Source organism: Hyperolius riggenbachi, chromosome 1, assembly GCF_040937935.1.
Source record: "Hyperolius riggenbachi isolate aHypRig1 chromosome 1, aHypRig1.pri, whole genome shotgun sequence".
NCBI classification, from domain to species: Eukaryota; Metazoa; Chordata; class Amphibia; order Anura; family Hyperoliidae; genus Hyperolius; species Hyperolius riggenbachi.
This window is the reverse complement of record NC_090646.1, coordinates 425,606,218-425,627,971: the sequence shown is the minus strand read 5'-3', so window position 1 is coordinate 425,627,971 and position 21,754 is coordinate 425,606,218.

Genomic DNA, 21,754 nt, shown 5'->3' with positions numbered 1-21,754 from the left:
AAGGGGAAACATTTGAGAGATATTTTTGTATGTGAGAATGATTAGCGAGGAGGACAGGAAAATATTGTTAGTAGAGTTGAGATTCCATGTATGGCCATATCTGAAGTCAAGCATAGTCAAGTAGGGAGGAGCTAGGCTGTAGAGCACTTTGTAGGCTAGAGTTAAGATCTTGCATAGTATCCTTTGTGTGATAGGCAGCCAATGGAGGGACTGACAATGCCGGTTAGTGGAAATGAGAGGAGAGGTAGATGAGTAGTGATGCAGAGTTCCCCATAGACTGAAGTGGGTCAAGATGGCTAGTAGGTAGGCAAGGGGGTTGCAGTAATCAAGACATGGAGCAATCACAGCATGCATGTAATGTATTATAGCCTGTTCCGGATTTACAGCTCAGGAGCCTATAGGCACATTAGCTCTGGTGCCCTAACCCCAACCCTTAACACAGGCCACCTCCCCTCGAGTCACGCCCTCTTTTCTTATTAAAGTGTGCCCCCCACTGGCCCCTATAGTAAGATATGCCCCCATTAGCCCCTGTAGATAGTCAGATGAGTCCCCTATCAGCCCCTATAGATAGCCAGATGTGTCCCCCTTCAGCCCCATAGATAGTCAGATGTGTCCCCCATCAACCTCTATAGATAATTCAGATGTATCCCTATCAGCTCCTATAGATAGCCAGATGTGCCCCCTTTAGCCCCTATAGACAGTCATATGTGTCCCCCACCAGCTCCTATAGTCAGATGTGCCTCCCACCAGCCCCTATGGTCAGAAATGCCCCCATATATAGTCAGATGTGCCCCAATTACTCCCTATAGATAGCCAGATGTGTCCCTCATTAGCCCCTATAGATAGTCAGATGTGTCCCCTGCCAGCCCCTATAGTCAGATGTGCCCCATCAGCCCCTATATAGATAGCCAGATGTGTCTCCCATCAGCCCCTATACATAGTCTGATGTGCCCCCATTAGCCCTTATAGATAGCCAGATGTGTCCCCCATCAGCCCCTGTAGATAGTCAAATGTGCCACATAGAAGCTGATTGGGGGAAAAACTTTGCTATCTATAGGGGCACATCTGACTATAGGGGCTAATGGGGGACACATCTGGCTATCTATAAGGGCTAATGGGGCCATTAGCCCCTATAGATAGCCAGATGTGTCCCCATCAGCCCCTATAGTCAGATGTGCCACTATAGATAGCAAGATGTGTCTCCCAATCAGCCTCTATGTGGCCAGTATAGAAGTTCCCTCCCTCCCTCCCTGCAGAGTGTGAGTGGAGCATTAAGAAGACTCACCAGGATCCAACATGCCAGCAACGATCGCTTCTCTACATTGCAGCGCGCCCAGCATCATCTCCTAGGTCACAGTGGCATCTCCTTACTGTGATGCACAGCCACCAGTACGTGCAGGCGCGTCATACTAAGAAGATGCTGCTGTTACCTAGGAGATGACGATGGGGTGATGCAGGGGAGAGAAGCAGTCATCGATGGCATGTCGGATCCTGATGATACTTCTTAACACTCCGCTCGCACTCTTCAAGGAGGAAGGGAAGGAAAGAGCACTTTGGCAGCTAGCGAGCCACCTTCCATAGATGGGCCTACCTGTAAGCATGAGCCTATAGTTCATATGGGCAAATCCAGCCCTGATTTTAGCTATGAAAATACAGGTAGCCCGCAGATAACAAATAAGTTAGGGACTATAGGTTTGATCTTAAGCTGAATTTGTATGTAAGTCAGTATACTGTACATTTCTTGATCTCTCTTCTATTTTTTAACTTCTTACTTTGCAATGTATTGATGTATTTTTTTCCCATTTTTCACTAAAGTTCCTCTTTAAGACCTTTATATTGCACTGAGCACAAGGCTACAGTAATTTTTTGCTGCACATGTGCTATTATAATACAATCCACACCACTAATTTAAATGCGTAAAGGGCATGTTTCTAATATATACATATATATATATATATATATATATATATATATATATATATATATATATATATATGATATGGAATGTCACGGTAATCACTGTTCCTGAGAAAAAAAATGTTCATAAGTAAATCAGCTGCTAAACCTCATCTATAATTAATAACTGAACCAATATTTGGGTGTGGTGTACATGTGAACTTACAAGTGAAAATGGTTGTTATGATTTGGTGAACTACCATACTAGTCTGCTAGTTTTCAGTTTTGGTTAAAATTAGTGTACAACTGATTCACTCCTTCACAACAATAACTTATCCCGCTATACCCACAATCATTTTTGTTTTATTTACTTTTACTTTTACTCCATATTTTTCTTTCTAACACTTTTTTTTTTACTTTCTCTCTGCTGCTCTTTTATTTTCTCTCGCCAACAACTGCTTCTTATCAACACCAATAAAAATGATGAGCATATAAGGGAGGAGGCTGGTGTACTTTATTTTCTGGTTAAACTCGAAGAACGTATGTCTTTTCTCAACCCAAATAACTATGTAACTATGAGAAAGGATGGCTAAAACCGCTATTTTCTTTTAGGTATATTTTACAAATATGGAGTTTGTAGCTTGTATGGCTGTGCAGATATGTTCTCCTCATAATTCTTGTACAGGTCTTTAAGAGCGCTGAGCTTCAAACTTCTAACTGGCTGTGATTGACTATTTGAATTGCTTGAGGCGCTTCAATTTATATCACCAAAGCCCATTTTGAAATCAATAGCAAGAATGAAAAATCAACTCTGCTTAGTCAAAGTAGGCATCAATATATAATTTGTCATTTTATTAAGCCATGTGGTTTTGATTTAACATAAGACCTCAAAAACCAGAACCAACATCCTCACACAAAAGCTGTTTCAAATTATGTGCAGCAAGTTTTTAAGCACATTAGCAACATGAACAAGCTGTCCTCATGCTAGCTGGCCCTGCTTTGTTCCTGATTGTGGAAAATCTTGCTTTAACTGTTCACTAATTTGATGCAGATCGCTACTGCAGCAGCAGCTGCCTTGGCATATGATTAAACACACAAGAAAACATTATTTTTCCATATAAAATATTAACGGTGCCAAAAGCCACAAAATCCCCTTTGGAAAATGCTTTTCAACCAGACCAAAATAATAGAAGCCTGCAAAAAATTACACCTTACCCTCCGCTTTAATGCAAACACACTTTACAAGTGTTTCTTCTTCTCTTCATGTTTTTTAATGAAAGCTTCAGATGAAAACTAACTTTGATTTTCATATGCATTTTTTACAGAATAAGAATAATACTCGGGGGAATGAATTTCTTATGGATGGGGATTCACCAATGAAATGTGTTATCGTTTAACTTTTAATATGATGAGAGGGTTACATAAGAAAACAGCTTTTCAGGCTAGATTTAAATGATTTATAGAAATCTTAGCTTTCCTTTGAAATGGGAAATATCAAAGATCATATAAAGAAAGATGTAAGGTTGGGGTGTCTTTGAATTGTGGAATGTGGGCCTATTTTTAATGATTTTTATTTATAGCTTGTCAAGAGAAAAGTTGATAAAACTGATCAGAGTGTGCGTTGATTTAGCACAGACATCTAAGATTAATGCCGTGATGCAGAACTAATGGTAAGTCCAATGAGACACTGCAAAATAAAATATCACTTCTCAGGAGTCAAGACTTAAAGAAAGTACAGAATGCCTTTACTCCTATTTTTGCTACTCGTGGTGAAATAGATAAATTACATTTGTTTTTTGTTTTTTCATTAAAAATTGAATATGAGAAATTAAATGTTGAATGTATGGTGAAAATATGTGCTAAATTGGTCCTTAAAGAGAACCAGAGCTGAAGAAGGTAAAAGATTTTATACATACCTGGGGCTTCCTCCAGCCTCATAAGCCTGGATCGCTCCCACACCACCGGCCTCCGCTGCCTGTATTCGCCGGTACTGGGTCCCATACTTTCGGCCAGTCGGCGGAAGCACGCGGCCAATTTTCCACATCACTGGTGCTCTCTCCTTATCCTTACGGGTGCGGCGCCTTACAACGCAGACGCATGCGTAAGGGTATGGAGGGAGCCCCTGTGTATGCAGACAATTGGTCGCGTCCGCCGAAAGTGACGGGACCCGGTACCGGCGATAGAGGAAGAGGATGATTGCGGCGTAGGAGCGATCCGGGCTTATGGGGCTGGAGGAAGCCCCAGGTATGTATGAAATCTTTTTATTTTTTTTAACTTTCCTTCCTCTCTGGTTCCCTTTAACAAGTCGAGATACTAGTTCTCTGTGAAGCAGCATATGGATCTGGGTTCTTGTAAGACTCTGACAGCCCTCCTTAAATATTATAATCCATGCAACTGTTTATAATTCACAGAGGATGGGGGAAGCTATTTGTATATAAGTTCTGTGGTAATGCCTGTTAGTGATGCTCATCACGACCTTGTGATCATGGAATAGCCATGATTCACAAGCATTTTTTCACTATCCAACATCGTGATCTGATTTGCGATCGCCTCTCGATCACGGATTCAGTTCCGAATGCACTTGTGATAATGGTCCAAATCTGGCTCGTGTTCACGTAATTCACTGGTCAACTGTTTCAGACAGGAAGGAAAATAGTTTGCCCTATTCTGTGAGTTCATTACAAAGGTAAATTTTTATTTTATTTTTTTTACTTGTTTACGTTTTCAGATTTGGATGCCTCCGCACTTTCTTGTGCACTTCTGCTGTGAACTTTTGTTGAAGAGTTTTTTTTATTTTAATACTTTGTTTTCTTGTTACACATTTTTTTTTATCTGCTGATTTTAAGGTATACCTTTATACTTCCTACTGTAGTGCTGCTTTGCTGTTATCCTGCACTTTTGTTTTAGGTGGGGGCTGGCATTAATATTTTCCCTCATTTATGCCCCACACAAAACAAACTTTAAGCATAGACACTGTCTGTCAGTTTGGCAGAGCAAGTGGCAAGGTTCATTAGGCATTAAGGATGGTTATTAAAGTGAAAACAGGAGTAAGAGATTTAAAGGACATCTGGTTAGTCTTTGTGTGCAGCTGTCATGCAAACATCCTTTTGAACATTTTGCCACCATCAAAACACATATATGCAACAATTCAGTTCAGTGCTCCTGTTCTTGACCTACTTTATTCCTTCCTATAGCCAGAAATTAAAATCTAATATATTTCCAGTCCCCAATAAAACCTATTAATTCTCATGAAAAACATATTTTTCACCACTTCTTCTAGACTACCATTTCCAAGGAACATACTGGCACAAAACCAGCCTGTAGTGATGCTAACACTTATAGATCTTTAACACCTCGGAATTGCAAAAGATGTGTTCTAGGCACATGCTTTTTGATGTGCTTCTCATATGTTTTACAATGAAAAGAATGGGTCATATGTGCTTTAGGTGTAGTAGAGTGTTTGTGTGAAGTGCACAAGTGTAAATTAGCCTTTACAAAGCAATAGCAATTGTTTTCCACCCTAACATTATTTCATATCACTCCTATTGGCAGGTTTTTGTGCGCCATATAAATTGTTATGTATAGAGTGCTTGGGGGGCCCCAATGTAACACTTACATCAGGGCCCAGAGTTCCTTAGCTATGCCACTGCCCACGCTACTCGTTTCAGGACACACCACTGACAGCTGCAGTCAATCTGGTTATAATGCAGTGGGGCAGCATTACAGATTTGTACTGCCTAATTTACAGACAAGACAAGACAAATAACATTTATATTGCGCTTTTCTCCTATGACACTATGGACTTGCAGCATCGTTAGTATACAAGAGAAATGGTATGAAGTTATGGCGGTATGTAGTACTGCATACACTGATACCTCTGGTAACTGTGATTTATGCATAGATTAGGTCATTATCTATGTTATGCCGTGTTGTTTACAGGGACATTGGGCAGGAATTATGTCATTGTGAGGTTACTGGGGTAGGGTACAGGGAATTAGTGATATATATATATATATATATATATATATATATATATATATATATATATATATATCACCAGGGGTCAAGTCCTGCGTGAACGCGGGGGGGCGACGTCCACTTACTATTATTGCAGAGTGGACGCCGTCCCCCCTAGCACCCTGGAGGGGAGCAGCGCAGCAGAGAGGAGCATTGGGCAGAGCAGTGGGGAAGGGCGGACGTTTCCCCCCCCCCCCCCTTCCCTCACCTTGGGACTCCTCTCCCTGGCTCTCCCCTCCATAAAGATTGCGGCGGTGGCTGGCGGCGGTGACTGGCGGCGGCATCAGTGGGTGGGACTTACCTCCTCCAGTGTTTTCACAAATCAAAAGAAGATTGCACACCACTGTTGAGGTGCTGGGACCCATGTAAGTCAAGCAGAAGAATCCAGGAGGTCCGCACACTCGAAGAATAAACATCCAATTTTTATTCAAACATTGTGACAAAGTTCCATTCAAAAGACCGACGATTCGTTTCGGGGCCCCGTGGGGTCCCCTTTGTCAAGGCAGCACAAACAGAATGGTGACAATTTGATAATAACCCATTCGCCTTATAAGCAGTTGAAGAGATGCAAACCCCTCCCCTCACAAGTTCAAATCTGTCACAATTTACATATGTAAACACAGCGCATGTTGCTATAATATCAACACAATAATGCACCAAGCAACACTCCCATAATTCCTGTTGTATAATCAACCTGTGAACTATGATACCTGGTGATATGCGCAGATGATCCTTTAATGGCTTGTACAGGATTCTCTCATCTGACAAGGGTCCATCACAGCAATGTTGCTAGGGCGGATTCCCGCCTCTCCCGTGATGCACTAGCCCTGGGCGGTTGTCCATGGCGGGCATCAGTCAATATGACTGAACAAGCTCCGTCCGTATGGTTCACGCCCATCGCAGTGTAAACCGTGCCGCTATAGGCTCCAACGTAGAGTACATGTCCACAACTGGCCAGGCGGCGGCGACAATCCCGCCCCCAACCACTGCGTGGTGACGATCCGTGTCAGCGTGACGTAGAGGCGAGGGACATCCCTCGTCTCATGCCACGCCCACCAACAGTGCGTCAACCTCACGTGCGCCTCCTAGTCTAGGCGCACAACCTCGTACTCATCTTAGATAGGTTGCTACGCAACCATAGCATACAAGATGGACCTAAACCTTGTATAGCCCTGTGACGCATGTCACAAGTACCTCGTATCCGTGCTGCACGCGTCCCTGCCAGTACATCACTTTATACACATCGCTGTGTGACCCCTGCCAATAACAGATATCCCAAACCATGAAATACTGCATAGCCCAACACACTGGATCATCATCCTATGACAGATAAACATAAGTTAGAACCCCTCAGTGAAAGGGGAGAATATCCTACTACTTACAGACCACCAAGGAGGAAAGAAGATTATAGTGTGACACCGTGATAAACAGCCCAAGAGTCCCCAGGAGAGAGCAGGAAAAGATCCTATAAAAAACATAAAAAACAATACCATGTAAATATTACATGATGGTAATCTATGTACAGTACAGCATACATTGTCACAAGAATTATCTCACAGGTAGAAAACAAGCTAGACCATTATGACTGTTTAAACCTGAGGGGGCCACTGTATTTAGCGTATAAATCCAAAAGGCTTCCCTTTGTAAAAGCAGGCGCTTACGATCCCCACCCCTTCTGGGTGCCTGGACCCACTCAATCACCATACCCCTCAATGAATGAACCTCATGCTTGTGCTCTGTAAAATGCAGGGCGACCGGCTTTGTGGAGTCGGGGGTCTCACCTTTCTCAATCGCACGGTACATAATTCGAATGTCGCTGCGATGGTGCTGAAAACGTTTTTTAAATGGGCCTGTGGTTTTACCCACATACACCATCCCACATGGGCATTTCAGGACATAGACCACGTGATCAGTATCACAGTTGACATAGTCCTTGATGTCATACTTACGTCCAGTGTGTGGATGGAAGAATGCATTGCCCGTGATCAAGGAGTTACAAATATTGCATTTGCAACACCTGTAACATCCTTTACGATCAGAAAATTTGAACGGTTTTTGCATATATTTCTGCCATTGATCAGCCTGAACCAAAGTGCTCCGGATGTTCCTGCCATTTTTGTATGCAAAAATTGGTTTCTCTTTTACCACCGACGTCAATCTTTTATCCGCTTGAAGGATAACATTGTTTTTTAACATTGTATCCTTAATTTGTTTGGCCAATGGGCCAAAAGTGTGTACAAAGGGTATTCCAACCCTATCACGATTGGGTCTAGTCTCACTAACCATTCTCTCATGAGCCTTATCAAGTGCCCGAGAGAGAACAAGGTCAGAGTAACCCCGCTCCAAAAACCTGTCCCTCATCAAAAGAATCTCTCTCTCCCTCTCCTCGTCAGTATTGCAAATCCTCAGGACCCGAAGGAACTGAGAGATGGGCAATGAGTTGACAAGGTGGGGAGGATGGTAGCTCTCAGCTCGCAATAAACTATTGCGGTCTGTGGGTTTCTGGTAAAGGGTGGTGTTGAAAACCCCCTCCCCCTTGCTCACCCTAACATCAAGAAACGTAATGCTGTCCCTAGAGAATTCGGGATTGAACACTATGCCATCGGCCATGCCATTCAAGAATGCAACAAATTCCTGCAAGGTGCCAACCTCTCCACCCCAAATAAGGAAGACATCATCTATAAATCTTAGCCATAATCTGGCATTTTGCTTAAAGCTATCATTAGGGTAAATCATTGTTTCTTCAAGATACCCCATAAAGAGATTGGCAAAAGATGGGGCGGCCGAGCTGCCCATAGCAGTACCTTTAACCTGTTCATACCAATTATTTTCAAACCTGAAAAAGTTATTCGTTCATACCATCGATAAACACTCGCTAATAAATTCTGCTGGCACCGCTTCATTCTCCCCCTGTGAAAGAAAATGGTTAACAGCTGTAAGCCCAATGTCATTGGGAATACTAGTGTAAAGTGCCGAGATGTCCATAGAGCACAATACTAGAGAGCCAAGGTCCCCTTTAAAACTAGCAAGCTTTTTCAAAAAATCATCAGTGTCCTTCAAATATGCTGGTAATTGCTTCACCAAGGGTTGTAGGAAGAAGTCCACAAACCTCGCCATAGGTTGAGTGGCAGACTCGGACCCCGAAACAATAGGTCTGTATTTAAGGGGGGCCACCCCTTTATGTATTTTCGGGAGGCCATAAATGACTGGAGTTTGTGGATGCTCACATAATAAGTACCCCCTTGTTTCAGATGTAATCCATCCTTGTTGGTATCCCTTCTCAACTAGAAGGGTGATCTTGTCCAGGACCGACTTAGTAGGATTCATCAAGATCTTTTTATAACTAACAGCATCATCTAACATCTCCAGCATTGCTCCACGATATGCGCCATAATCCAAGACCACCACGGCTCCTCCCTTGTCTGCTGGCTTAATTATAATGGAGTTATCATCCTTGAGATTCTTTAGTGCATCCCTTTCGCTCCTTGTCATATTGTGTTTTGGCCGGATCATGTTGGTGGTCTGAGCCACTTCATACTTCGTCGTTTGTATATATGTTTCAATCGAAGGAAACTGTCCAGGTGGTATGAAGTTGCTTTTCAATTTGAATGGCATGGCTGGTGTTACCCTCTCAACAGTGCAATCCCTCGAGAAATGCTGTTTAAGTTTGAGGTTACGTTCGTACCTGTACATATTGACTTCAAAGTCAAACTTGTCAAAATTGGAAGACGGACAGAAAGACAGTCCTCTCGATAAAACCTGATTTTCTGCAGCGGATAGAGTTCTCTGTGACAAATTGACTACCGGTATTTCTGCTGTCTGGTTTGGACCGGGGAATATTGGTTTGGTCTTGATTTTTCTGCCCCTCCTGGGTCTCCGCCTGCGGCACCTCCCTGAAAAGGACGCTGGGGTTTATCAGAAGGCCCAGGGGCACTATCACTGTCTGAAGTGGGGTTCTCACTCCCAATATCACTCCCCTGGCCACTGGGCTTCTGTGGTTTCGGCTTCCTGGGACGGGTAGGTTTCCTAGGAAATCTAGGGGGAAATCTAGGATAACCTCCCTCCCTAATCCCACTCAGCCAAGGATAAACACGTCCCTCCTGGTAATCCTGGTTGACGAGTTTGAACTTGTCTCTTTTGTATTGTCTCTGCTGTTCAATATATTTGTCAATGTCCAATTCCAGTTGTTCCAGATTTTTCTGGAGATTGGTCTCCTTCCCAGATTTAAGCTTGTGTTGAATATGCGAATTCACTTTCCCAATCTCCTTATTCGTGCCGGCTAATAAAACCTTCACTTCCTCAATAACCATAAGCATATAATTCAAGGAATGCTGTGTGGAAAGTGCACACCAGCGCACGCAAAATTCGTGTTTGTGTCGGCTGATGGTTGGCTGTATCTGTAATCGAAATCCCTTTGGAATTTTCCTCAATTTATAATATTGGGATAGTGTCTGGCGATGAAGCTCCAAGTCCGCCCTACGTTTCTTGAGACGTCTCAATTCTTTGAGTAAATCTGCCGATGTCTCACCACCAAAAGCTGTGTCAGTGTCCACAAAGAGGATGGTGTCAATTTCTGCCTGAGAGTAGGTAAAAGGTTCAAATGGTTCTGTATTGGAATCCATCAGGAGAATTGATTGCTCTTTAATCGTGTAGCACACCACGTGCGGCAATGATCACTGATGTCGTCTGTTACCCCGGTATAGTCGTAACCTTGTAACACTGTGAGACAGTCTGATCAGATGCACATACTCCAATAAGGGGATAATATGATCCTCATTTACCGTTATGCAATCACTCCTGGTAAATGTATGCTGTACACACCAGTACCCCCCAATCACAGGGGTGCTGGACTGAAAATTTTCCACTGCATCCTGAGCTGCTGCATCAAATCTGTCAACAACAATCTTCAATGTGGGTGCTAATCTTGTAGGTAAATCCACAAATCAAAAGAAGATTGCACACCACTGTTGAGGTGCTGGGACCCATGTAAGTCAAGCAGAAGAATCCAGGAGGTCCGCACACTCGAAGAATAAACATCCAATTTTTATTCAAACATTGTGACAAAGTTCCATTCAAAAGACCGACGATTCGTTTCGGGGCCCCGTGGGGTCCCCTTTGTCAAGGCAGCACAAACAGAATGGGGACAATTTGATAATAACCCATTCGCCTTATAAGCAGTTGAAGAGATTCAAACCCCTCCCCTCACAAGTTAAAATCTGTCACAATTTACATATGTAAACACAGCGCATGTTGCTATAATATCAACACAATAATGCACCAAGCAACACTCCCATAATTCCTGTTGTATAATCAACCTGTGAACTATGATACCTGGTGATATGCGCTGATGATCCTTTAATGGCTTGTACAGGATTCTCTCATCTGACAAGGGTCCATCACAGCAATGTTGCTAGGGCGGATTCCCGCCTCTCCCATGATGCACTAGCCCTGGGCGGTTGTCCATGGCGGGCATCAGTCAATATGACTGAACAAGCTCCGTCCGTATGGTTCACGCCCATCGCAGTGTAAACCGTGCCGCTATAGGCTCCAACGTAGAGTACATGTCCACAACTGGCCAGGCGGCGGCGACAATCCCACCCCCAACCACTGCGTGGTGACGATCCGTGTCAGCGTGACGTAGAGGCGAGGGACATCCCTTGTCTCATGCCACGCCCACCAACAGTGCGTCAACCTCACGTGCGCCTCCTAGTCTAGATTACCATCATGTAATATTTACATGGTATTGTTTTTTATGTTTTTTATAGGATCTTTTCCTGCTCTCTCCTGGGGACTCTTGGGCTGTTTATCACAGTGTCACACTATAATCTTCTTTCCTCCTTGGTGGTCTGTAAGTAGTAGGATATTCTCCCCTTTCACTGAGGGGTTCTAACTTATGTTTATCTGTCATAGGATGATGATCCAGTGTGTTGGGCTATGCAGTATTTCATGGTTTGGGATATCTGTTATTGGCAGGGGTCACACATGTGTCCCTCGCCTCTACGTCACGCTGACACGGATCGTCACCACGCAGTGGTTGGGGGCGGGATTGTCGCCGCCGCCTGGCCAGTTGTGGACATTTACTCTACGTTGGAGCCTATAGCGGCACGGTTTACACTGCGATGGGCGTGAACCATACGGACGGAGCTTGTTCAGTCATATTGACTGATGCCCGCCATGGACAACCGCCCAGGGCTAGTGCATCACGGGAGAGGCGGGAATCCGCCCTAGCAACATTGCTGTGATGGACCCTTGTCAGATGAGAGAATCCTGTACAAGCCATTAAAGGATCATCTGCGCATATCACCAGGTATCATAGTTCACAGGTTGATTATACAACAGGAATTATGGGAGTGTTGCTTGGTGCATTATTGTGTTGATATTATAGCAACATGCGCTGTGTTTACATATGTAAATTGTGACAGATTTGAACTTGTGAGGGGAGGGGTTTGCATCTCTTCAACTGCTTATAAGGCGAATGGGTTATTATCAAATTGTCACCATTCTGTTTGTGCTGCCTTGACAAAGGGGACCCCACGGGGCCCCGAAACGAATCGTCGGTCTTTTGAATGGAACTTTGTCACAATGTTTGAATAAAAATTGGATGTTTATTCTTCGAGTGTGCGGACCTCCTGGATTCTTCTCCTCCAGTGTTTTGGCGAGTGGACACTGTGCGTGAAGCTAGTCTGGTCAGAGCAGCTGCACGCACAGCGTCCACTCGCCGTAACACTGGAGGAGGTAAGTCCCGCCCACTGATGCCGCTGCCAGTCACCGCCGCCAGCCACCGCCGCAATTTTTATGGAAGGGAGAGCCAGGGAGAGGAGCCCCAAGGTGAGGGAAGGGGGGGGGGGAACGTCCGCCCTTCCCCGCTGCTCTGCCCAATGCTCCTCTCTGCTGCGCTGCTTCCCTCCAGCTGGGGGGACACCTATACACCTGGCTACATATACTGGGGCCACTATACACCTGGTTACATATACTGGGGCCACTATACACATGGCTATATATACTGGTGACACCTATACACCTGGCTACATATTCTGGGGCCACTATACACCTGGCTACATATACTGGGGACATATACACCTGGCTACATATACTGGGGCCACTATACACCTGGCTACATATACTGGGGACATATACACCTGGCTACATATACTGGGGCCACTATACACCTGGCTATATATACTGGGGACACCTATACACCTGGCTACTGGGGACACCTGAACACCTGGTTACATATACTGGGGGCACCTGGCTATACTGGGGACACCTATAGACCTGGCTACCTATTCTGGGGACATCTATACACTTGGCCACCTATTCTGGGAATATCTACACACCTGACCACCTACTCTAAGGACATCTATACACCTGGCTACCTATTCTGGTGACATCTCTACATCTGGCCACCTATTCTGGGGACAACTATACACATGGCTACTTATACTGGGACACCTATAGACCTGGCTAGCTATACTGGGGGTACCTATTTTGGGAGAACTGCTGTCAGATCTGTATTTTTGGGGAACCGCTGATGCCAGATTACGTGTATTTTGGGGAACTGCTGCCAGATTGTGTATGTTGGGGGACCACTGCTGCCAGATTACATGTATTTTGGGTGTTACGTGTATTTTGGGTGATCCACTGCCAGGTTTCACGTATTTTGGGGAACTGCTTCCAGATTATGTGTATGTTGGGGGAACTGCTTCTGCCAGATTGACTATTTAGGGGGAACCACTGCCATATTATCTGTATTTTGCAGGAACCTCTGCCAGATTATGTGTATTTTTGGTGAAATGCTGTCAGATTACATCTACTTTTTAGGGATACACTACGACAGAGCTCAAACTTCCCCTGGTAGACCTTTTATACTACTGCTAAGGCCATGTGTATTTGGCCCCACCCATGACCACGCCCATGCTATGCGTAACCACGCCCATTTTTGGAAATGCTGCACAAAGCGCGGCGCAGAGGTTTTTAGGGTGAGTCCACTCAATTCTTTTTCCAGGACTAGACCCCTGTATATCACTGTATATTCATCTGCACTGCATGCCCCACACCTTGATAAAGGGAGACCCTGCAAGGCTCCCAAAACAATTGCCAGATTACCTGTAGATTTGGCACAATAAAGAGTGTGCTATAACTTGCTAAATTGGTGTGACAAACTTTGTTTCCTGCATGTTCCAGTGTTATTGCTTATACCACATTGTCAAGCACCCAGGATATTTATGATGGCGTGCCTACTCTACCTGTGACTGTATTCATGAGTATTGGTTTTGCCATCAATAAATATAAATAACACCTTAGTGCTTAGAGTAGCATTTTTTAATTTGTAACTTATAGTTTGGTGATGAGCAAAATTCTCCTTGTAAGCTGGTGATCATCCAAGCATATCAGGACCAAGAGAGAATGTACACAGTAGCTGAACTCTACAGATAGGGCTGGTTCACACGGGCGTCTGCCCCGCATTTACTGCTGGTGTTCAGGACTCGGCGTTAATCGCTCCCATTCAACGCCTCTGAAAGCCGGGCAGACGCCAGTGTGAACCAGCCCATAAGTTGTTTAATGGGCACACAACACACACAAAACTGGCCAGAAAGAGGTCATTCAACACACTAGTCACATAGTCTATGCTTTATGGTGAATTAAATAAATAAAAGTTCCAAAAGACCCAGGAGCAAGCTTAAAATTCTTCTCAATCCACATTCTCTTTAGCACAGGAGATGAACTCCCAGGGGATTTACAGTCCTCAGTAGGATATGGGAATCTCAGTACCTCGCCTCAACTGACGTATAACGAGCTCAAAATATGTCCTTTATCATAGTTGTAATGAACCTGCAAAAAGTTGGAGTGTTCATAGGTGGGGAAAAAGAACCACCCACCCAAAGGCAGGATGACACCTTCTGATTTAAAGAGACACACACATAAATATGCATTTCAAATCTTGAGCCCAATACACGTCATATGACCCTTTGGATGGAATTGTTTCCTGTGTCTGTCCTCTTGTACCAATAAAATGATCTGTTTTATACTCATTCAGAGTCTGTGGATCTCTCCCCCCTTCTACCATATATTGGTATGACACATGAGAGTGTGCTTCTATTTTTGAAACCTTTTATTGGGAACTTTTATGGAAATATAAAGCTGTGGAGTTTTGGAGTCTTCTGTTTGTCTGATGTGTATGCAATGGAGGCTGGAGCTCGGAAACAAAGAGGTAGTGGTGAGAGAGACCATAAATCTCACATCTATGTAGCAAGACCCGGTCACCAGGGTTCGTCAATTTGGTGAGTCCACCACTGTGTAAGCAGCAGACACATTGTTAGAGCTAAAAGCTCTAACAATTTGCACTATACATTTTGTATTTATTTTTTTTTACATTGTTTCATGACTGAAACGGAGGCGCAGCACTTGCACTATTTTGTAACACCTGGTATATCTATTTGCTCTGTAATTATTTTTTGCTAAGCGCAGCATTGATTGTATTGCTTCACAATGGCATATCTATTGTTACTAGGATACCTGATCACAATCTTAAAGTATTTGATGTTGATATTGAATTTAAAGAACGAGATTGTCATTTCTTTCATCTTTATCTTAAGCATGGTGTAATATCTGTAGTAGCAACTCATAATCGCAAGCTGTTTCATGACATAATGAAAGTCACATGTGTGAAGATTTCAATCTAAAACTCTATACTGAGACATGAACTAATTCTAATTGATAACATTAAACCCACCATCTAACTTATCAGATTCAGTCAACCCTAGTAATGAATTGCAGCGCTTTAAATTACCCTTTTGCTTTTTCTAGCTTTTTCTACCATGGAGAAGCTCAATTAGTCCACTTGGATGATTGAGCAGAAGGGATGCTGCAGTCCTAAGTATCAAGCTAAAATGCTTTATCTGATTGTCTAAAATTACATCCTAACTGCAATTACCGAACAAGTGGACAACTCACACAGATTCCCAGCTTTTGACCTTGCACTCTCAGGTACACTTGACTGAGCTTCCCTTTAGGTAATAATATCAGCTTCGGTTATTGAGTTATTAGTGGATTAAAACTAATTGCTCACAAATATCATTTATAAATAGGTAAGTCAGACAAATCATGACAGACACATTATTTCTGAACTCTGTTCTGTATCTCATCTTTCTGTGCGAAGATCATTATGATCATCTGAGAACACTGTGTGACCGGAAAGGTTAACTTATAGGTGGCACCGGCAGACTTATCTTTGCTTTATTATATCACCTAGCTTTCTTTTACAAATTGGCAGGAAAATCATTATAAAAGCAACATAATTTCATAAAATGTATGATGATATGCGTATATTTATACTACTTGAGGTGTACAGTGATAAGTAAGAAGCATAAAGGGGAACCCTGGATTTATTGGTAAAATTTAGTCAAGTGCCAATATAACCTGGGTACAGGTATACTCTTATATTGGCCCCAAATTCCTCACAAGTATCGCAAGCTATTTAGGACTAGCAATAGTCTAAAGCTAAGTACTTACACTAGATGGCATTCAGTCATTAAGGACCATCTTGGCTGAGAAACTAGTGTGTACAGGTGTTCCCAGATGTTGTACCAAGATCTGGAATGCCAGATGTTTAGTGACTGTGACACCTGAGTGACACTTAACCATGTTGTTCCCCTCCTCAACCCGCTCCACCGGAAGATGCTGGATAGTGTACTGGTTAAAGGGATCTTAGCAGCTCCTGCTTTCAAAAAGTTGAAAGGTCTTCCATGTTTGAGAAGGTAACCCCCCTGCTCCCTTTTCACTGCCATTATCCTGGCTTGGTGTGAAATTCATAAAGTATGACTAATGTTATCTTCTTGAAGGACAGACAGAGAAGACTTATCCCCCTCCCTAATGCTTTATGAATTTGTTTGATCTAAGCTTGTGGGCAATTAAGTCTGATTAGGTGAGTTCTTATCTGCCTTTCATCTTCTGTTGCTTGCGACCAGTGGACAGACAGAGGAAGTACAGGAAATAGAAGGATTCTGCCTGTTATTAACCCTTACATGTAAAAAAAAATTGCTAAGATAAAAGTTTTTTTTAATAATGAGCAACAATTTAGCATGCATTTTTAATTTGCTATTGAGCTGCCCTGGGAGTTAAAAATTATGCTTGATCCCCTTCAATGGCTATGCCTCTGACACAGGGGACCTGGGTTCAAATCTCGGCTCTTCCTGTTCCATAAGCCAGCACCTACTCAGTAAGAGACCTTGGGTGAGACTCCCTAACACTGCTACTGGCTATAGAGTGCTTCCTAGTAGCTGCAGCTCCGACGCTTGAAGTCCACCAGGAGAAAAGTGCGATATAAATGTGATTTATCTATTTGTCTTTGTCTTGTCTATCTCCTGTCACAATGTTGTTCTTCCTCCCCTTCCCACAAAAACATTCATCACTGTTCAGCAGCCACTTACAAGAGGCACATTGATGTTTTTGTAAAAATTAGTGAAGATTCCATTTATGGAGGCTTTGCCTTTCGAAGCTTTTCCAAGCTCATGTTTGTTGTTACCATGATACTATATAGCCATTTCATTCGCTTCCGTCCCCTCCTCCCCTTCCTGCAATAGTGGTTCTTTAATTCCTTGGATTATAAACCAAGTCTATTAAAAGGAGAACCAATGTTGATTTCATATCATTAACTAAATAGATTTACTATCTTCAGACATGGAAAAAAATCTCTTAACAAGCCATATGACAAAACTACCACAAGCAACATATATTTATTATGACATTTACATAAAGTGCAAGAATCTGAGATTTCAGAAATGCTGCAGTTAAGCTGTAAAGGATTAAGCTTTGTAAGGTATTAAAGGAACTTGCTGCATTATAATGATTGCAGATGACACTGGAAGGAAAGAAAATCAGCAATGTACACGCTTATCTTCCATGATTACTAATAGTTTTAATTTACAAGAAAGCAAAGTCTACCACATGGCAATTCAAAAAGTCATAAATAATGGATGCAAAACTAAAAATAAACCTGACAAAAATATAATGAAAGCACTAACTAATTAATGTATGCTAATTGTGTTCTTTATTCAATCAAACCTACACTGATTAAAAACTGTCATATACTACTAAAATATGAAAATTTGCAGTACATCTATTAACTTGCATGAAGATGCGAGTGTATCAGAGATGCATGTAAATTACAGTAAGTGGTATTCATGCAAAAATATGCTTCTGTATGACTGCTTTACAGGGCACATATGAGTAGGCTCTGTGTTTGGCTTCAAGTTGTTTACAAATTAATGTTGAACAAGGGCCATTAAGGCCAATGTGAAAAGGACTGAACATTGCTGATGACCTGTCTATGTTTCTTGGGTAGGGGGGGCTTCTCCATAATGCTCGGCTCTCCCATTCTGTCCTGGTCCACCAATCAGGGCCAGAAAGAGCAGTGGCATCTCTTCTTCAACTTGCTGGTGGATGGCAAACAACTGGATACCTGCTGATCACCTGGTCTTTACTCAGCAACAGTTCTATATAATGTAGCCACGGGAATGTTTAGCATCCATTTTAGAGTTTGATTTTAAAGAGGAACTCCAGTGAAAATCATGTAATTAAAAAAGTGCTTAATTTGTACAATAATTATGCATAAATGATTTAGTCAGTGTTTGCTCATTGTAAAATCTTTCCTCTCCCTGATTTACATTCTGACATTTATCACATGGCGACATTTTTACTGCTGGCAGGTGATGTCACTGGAAGGAGATGCTGCTTGCTTTTTTGGCAGTTGGAAACAGCTGTTGTTTCCCACAGCGCAACAAGACTCCCACAGTGTGATGTCAGTACCTCAGTGCTGTGAGACCCTGACACCACGCTGTGGGAGGGGTTTCACCACATAATCAGCCATGCAAAGCCCCCTGATGATCTGTTTGAGAAAATGAATAGATTTCTCATGGTAAAGGGGATATCAGCTACTGCTTGGGATAAGGTTCAGTTCTTTGTTATGGTTTCTCTTTAATGCAATTAAGTGTAGAGCTGATGCAGGCTGCTATGCATTAAAGCGGATCCGAGATGAAAAACTAACTATAACAAGTCATTTGTCTATATATCTTATCAAAAGTTTAGATAGTTTACACAGCAAATCTAGCTGCAAACAGCTTTAATAGAAAATGATTATTTCTTCCTGTGATACAATGACAGCAGCCATGTTGTTTGTAAACATTACACAATGGCAGGCTTATCTGTATCTTGAACACTCAGCCTGTGAAAAAAACCTAATCCCCCCTCCTCCCTCCTCCCCTCTGCCTCTGAAATCAATGGCTAGTAACACCTCCTCCTCCTCCTCCTGCCCAGACTGAGCTCCCATGAGCCCTTGCTACTGCCAAGGCTCTCTGAAAACCTGTGGGCGTGGTTTATTTAGTTTATAGGGAATTAGTGTATTAAAACAAAAACAAAAAAGTATTTGGCTTGAGGAATGCCCTATAAACAATAGTAAAAAGAACACAATTATGCAATGTGTAAAAGTTCACCTCGGATCCACTTTAAGTTGGTGTAAGGCTCTTTTATTGCCGCCTGAGTTTAGCAGGGAAGGAGACTGGAGACCTGTTTTTTTAAAGAGTTTAGTGAGTGGGTGTGTTAATAAGCAGGCAGGACATGTGTGCTAGTTTCCTACTTTTTGTTCAAAATATACTATTAGCTGTTTGTATAATTACTACTTCTGTAAGTCATTATTGTGCAGCAGACTTTATGTTGAAACTCATTTGTGAATACACACAGTCCAACTCTACTCTGTTCCATAGTATAGTATTGTAACTAAAACATTAAAACTATACCACAATGTTATTGTAAGACATTCTGAATAAATACATTCTTTTAGCCAGGCCCAGAGGAGGAGCTGTCACATTTTTGGGAAAAGATAGAAAAATAGAAATAGAAAATCTTTATTGTCATTGTAACAACCGAAATTGTACAACGAAATTCTAAAGTGCAATTTTCCAGCAAAAACAGCGTAACGACATTCGATTCCTACATACATTGCATTGCACACACCCCTTTTCAACTGACAACACCTGAGGTTGCTCAACAGAAAATATGTCTTCCACCTTGAAAATTTGTGTACCAACAGTGAAGATTAGACTGATTTCTCACAGGAATATACAACTGAAAATACACAGTGCTTCAAGCAGGCAGCAGCTGTACATGAGCTTATACACTGACCTAAGGAAGTGTCTTCAGGCCACAAACGCAGTAAACTGTGGAAATGTAACTCTTGTCTTCTACAAGGGTTACATTTTTGCATTCATTCCAGAGTGATCGTAGTCAAAGGTAGCAGAACCAAATCGTGATCGCTCCAGAAATCTTATTTAAAATCTCTTTTGCAAATCAGAAATCACAAGCATCTAGCAATTTCCAAAAAGCAATCTCAGTGGGCCCAAGGTGTAAGACCAAGGACCCACTACAAATCACAGTTGCAATTGTTCAACATTTTTGCTAGTGTTTTTTAAAGCTATTTCAGCAACAATTGTGATTTGCAGTTGTGAAGTTCTGCTATGGACTTTTCGTAAGCTGGTGTTTTCTGGGCCGTACAAGAGCTGCAAAATCGCTTGGTATCACAAGGTATTGCAATTGAAAATTGATTTTGCATCGATCCTGTTCTTAATATTGAATTTCGATCGCTAGCAAAATGGAAGGTAGAGCGATTGCAATTTAGCCAAATTGCAGTCACTCCAGTGGGCTCTCCGTTACCCACTATCATTGGCATAGAGATTTTTGAAATCACTGGCAATCACTGGCGATTACTAGAAGGCATAAATCGCTGCTGAAATCACTGTAGTGAGTCCTAAGTCTAAAATTGCTCCAAAAAACACCATGACTTATGTACATTTTAATCAATATATAATTATTTTTTTATTTTTGAAAAATCCTGCTTTAATTATGTAATACAAGCCTGATTGACATCGACAAATGCTCACACCAACTTCACGCACTGATCTGATCTGACACTCCAACTTCACTGCACTGATCTGATCTGACACTCCAACTTCACCACACTGATCTGACTGACTAAGCACACAAAACTTCAAAATGCCTGCATCCAAGAGAAAGTCTTTTGCAATACAGAGGGGTACGAGGCAGGGATGCCCTCTGTCACCAGCAATTTTTGCCCTTATTATTGAACCCCTGGCAGAGCAAATCCGCAATACACCGGAGATTACAGGCGTGAAAATTGCCTCAAAAGAATATAAACTTTCTCTCTTTGCGGATGATATTTTGCTAACCCTTACCTCTCCCCGTACTTCTATACCTAAACTACTAGACGAAATTGAGAAATTCTCTCCTTTCTCTGGATTCAGGCTTAATTTGGAGAAATCGGAATTGATGGTCTCAGATATGTCTAAGGCTCAAGCCCACCAATTGGCTGAGTCACATGGCCCTCAACACCAGACCAAATTTATACAGTACCTAGGGGTTAAACTTACGGTTGATCCATTAAAATTATATGAGTTTAATTATCCCCCTCTTTACAATAGGCTTGCTCGAGATCTGGAGAGCTGGAATGACTTCCCTATCTCCATGCTGGGCAGAATATCTGCAGTAAGAATGACCTTGCTCCCACGGCTATTATATCTTTTTAGATCCCTGCCGATACTTGTTAGGAAAGGCCCAATACAGCACCTACAATCCCTTATCCAGAAGTTTATCTGGAGAAAAAGAAAAGCCCGGATCAAATATTTAACATTAGCCAGATCTAGGGACCTGGGGGGTTTGAACGCTCCCATACTCTTTAACTATTATAAGGCGGCCCAGATCTCCCAATTAGCTGCATCAAACGCCATCTCCAATATGGTCCCACTATGGGTTGAGCTGGAGTCGCTTTTGA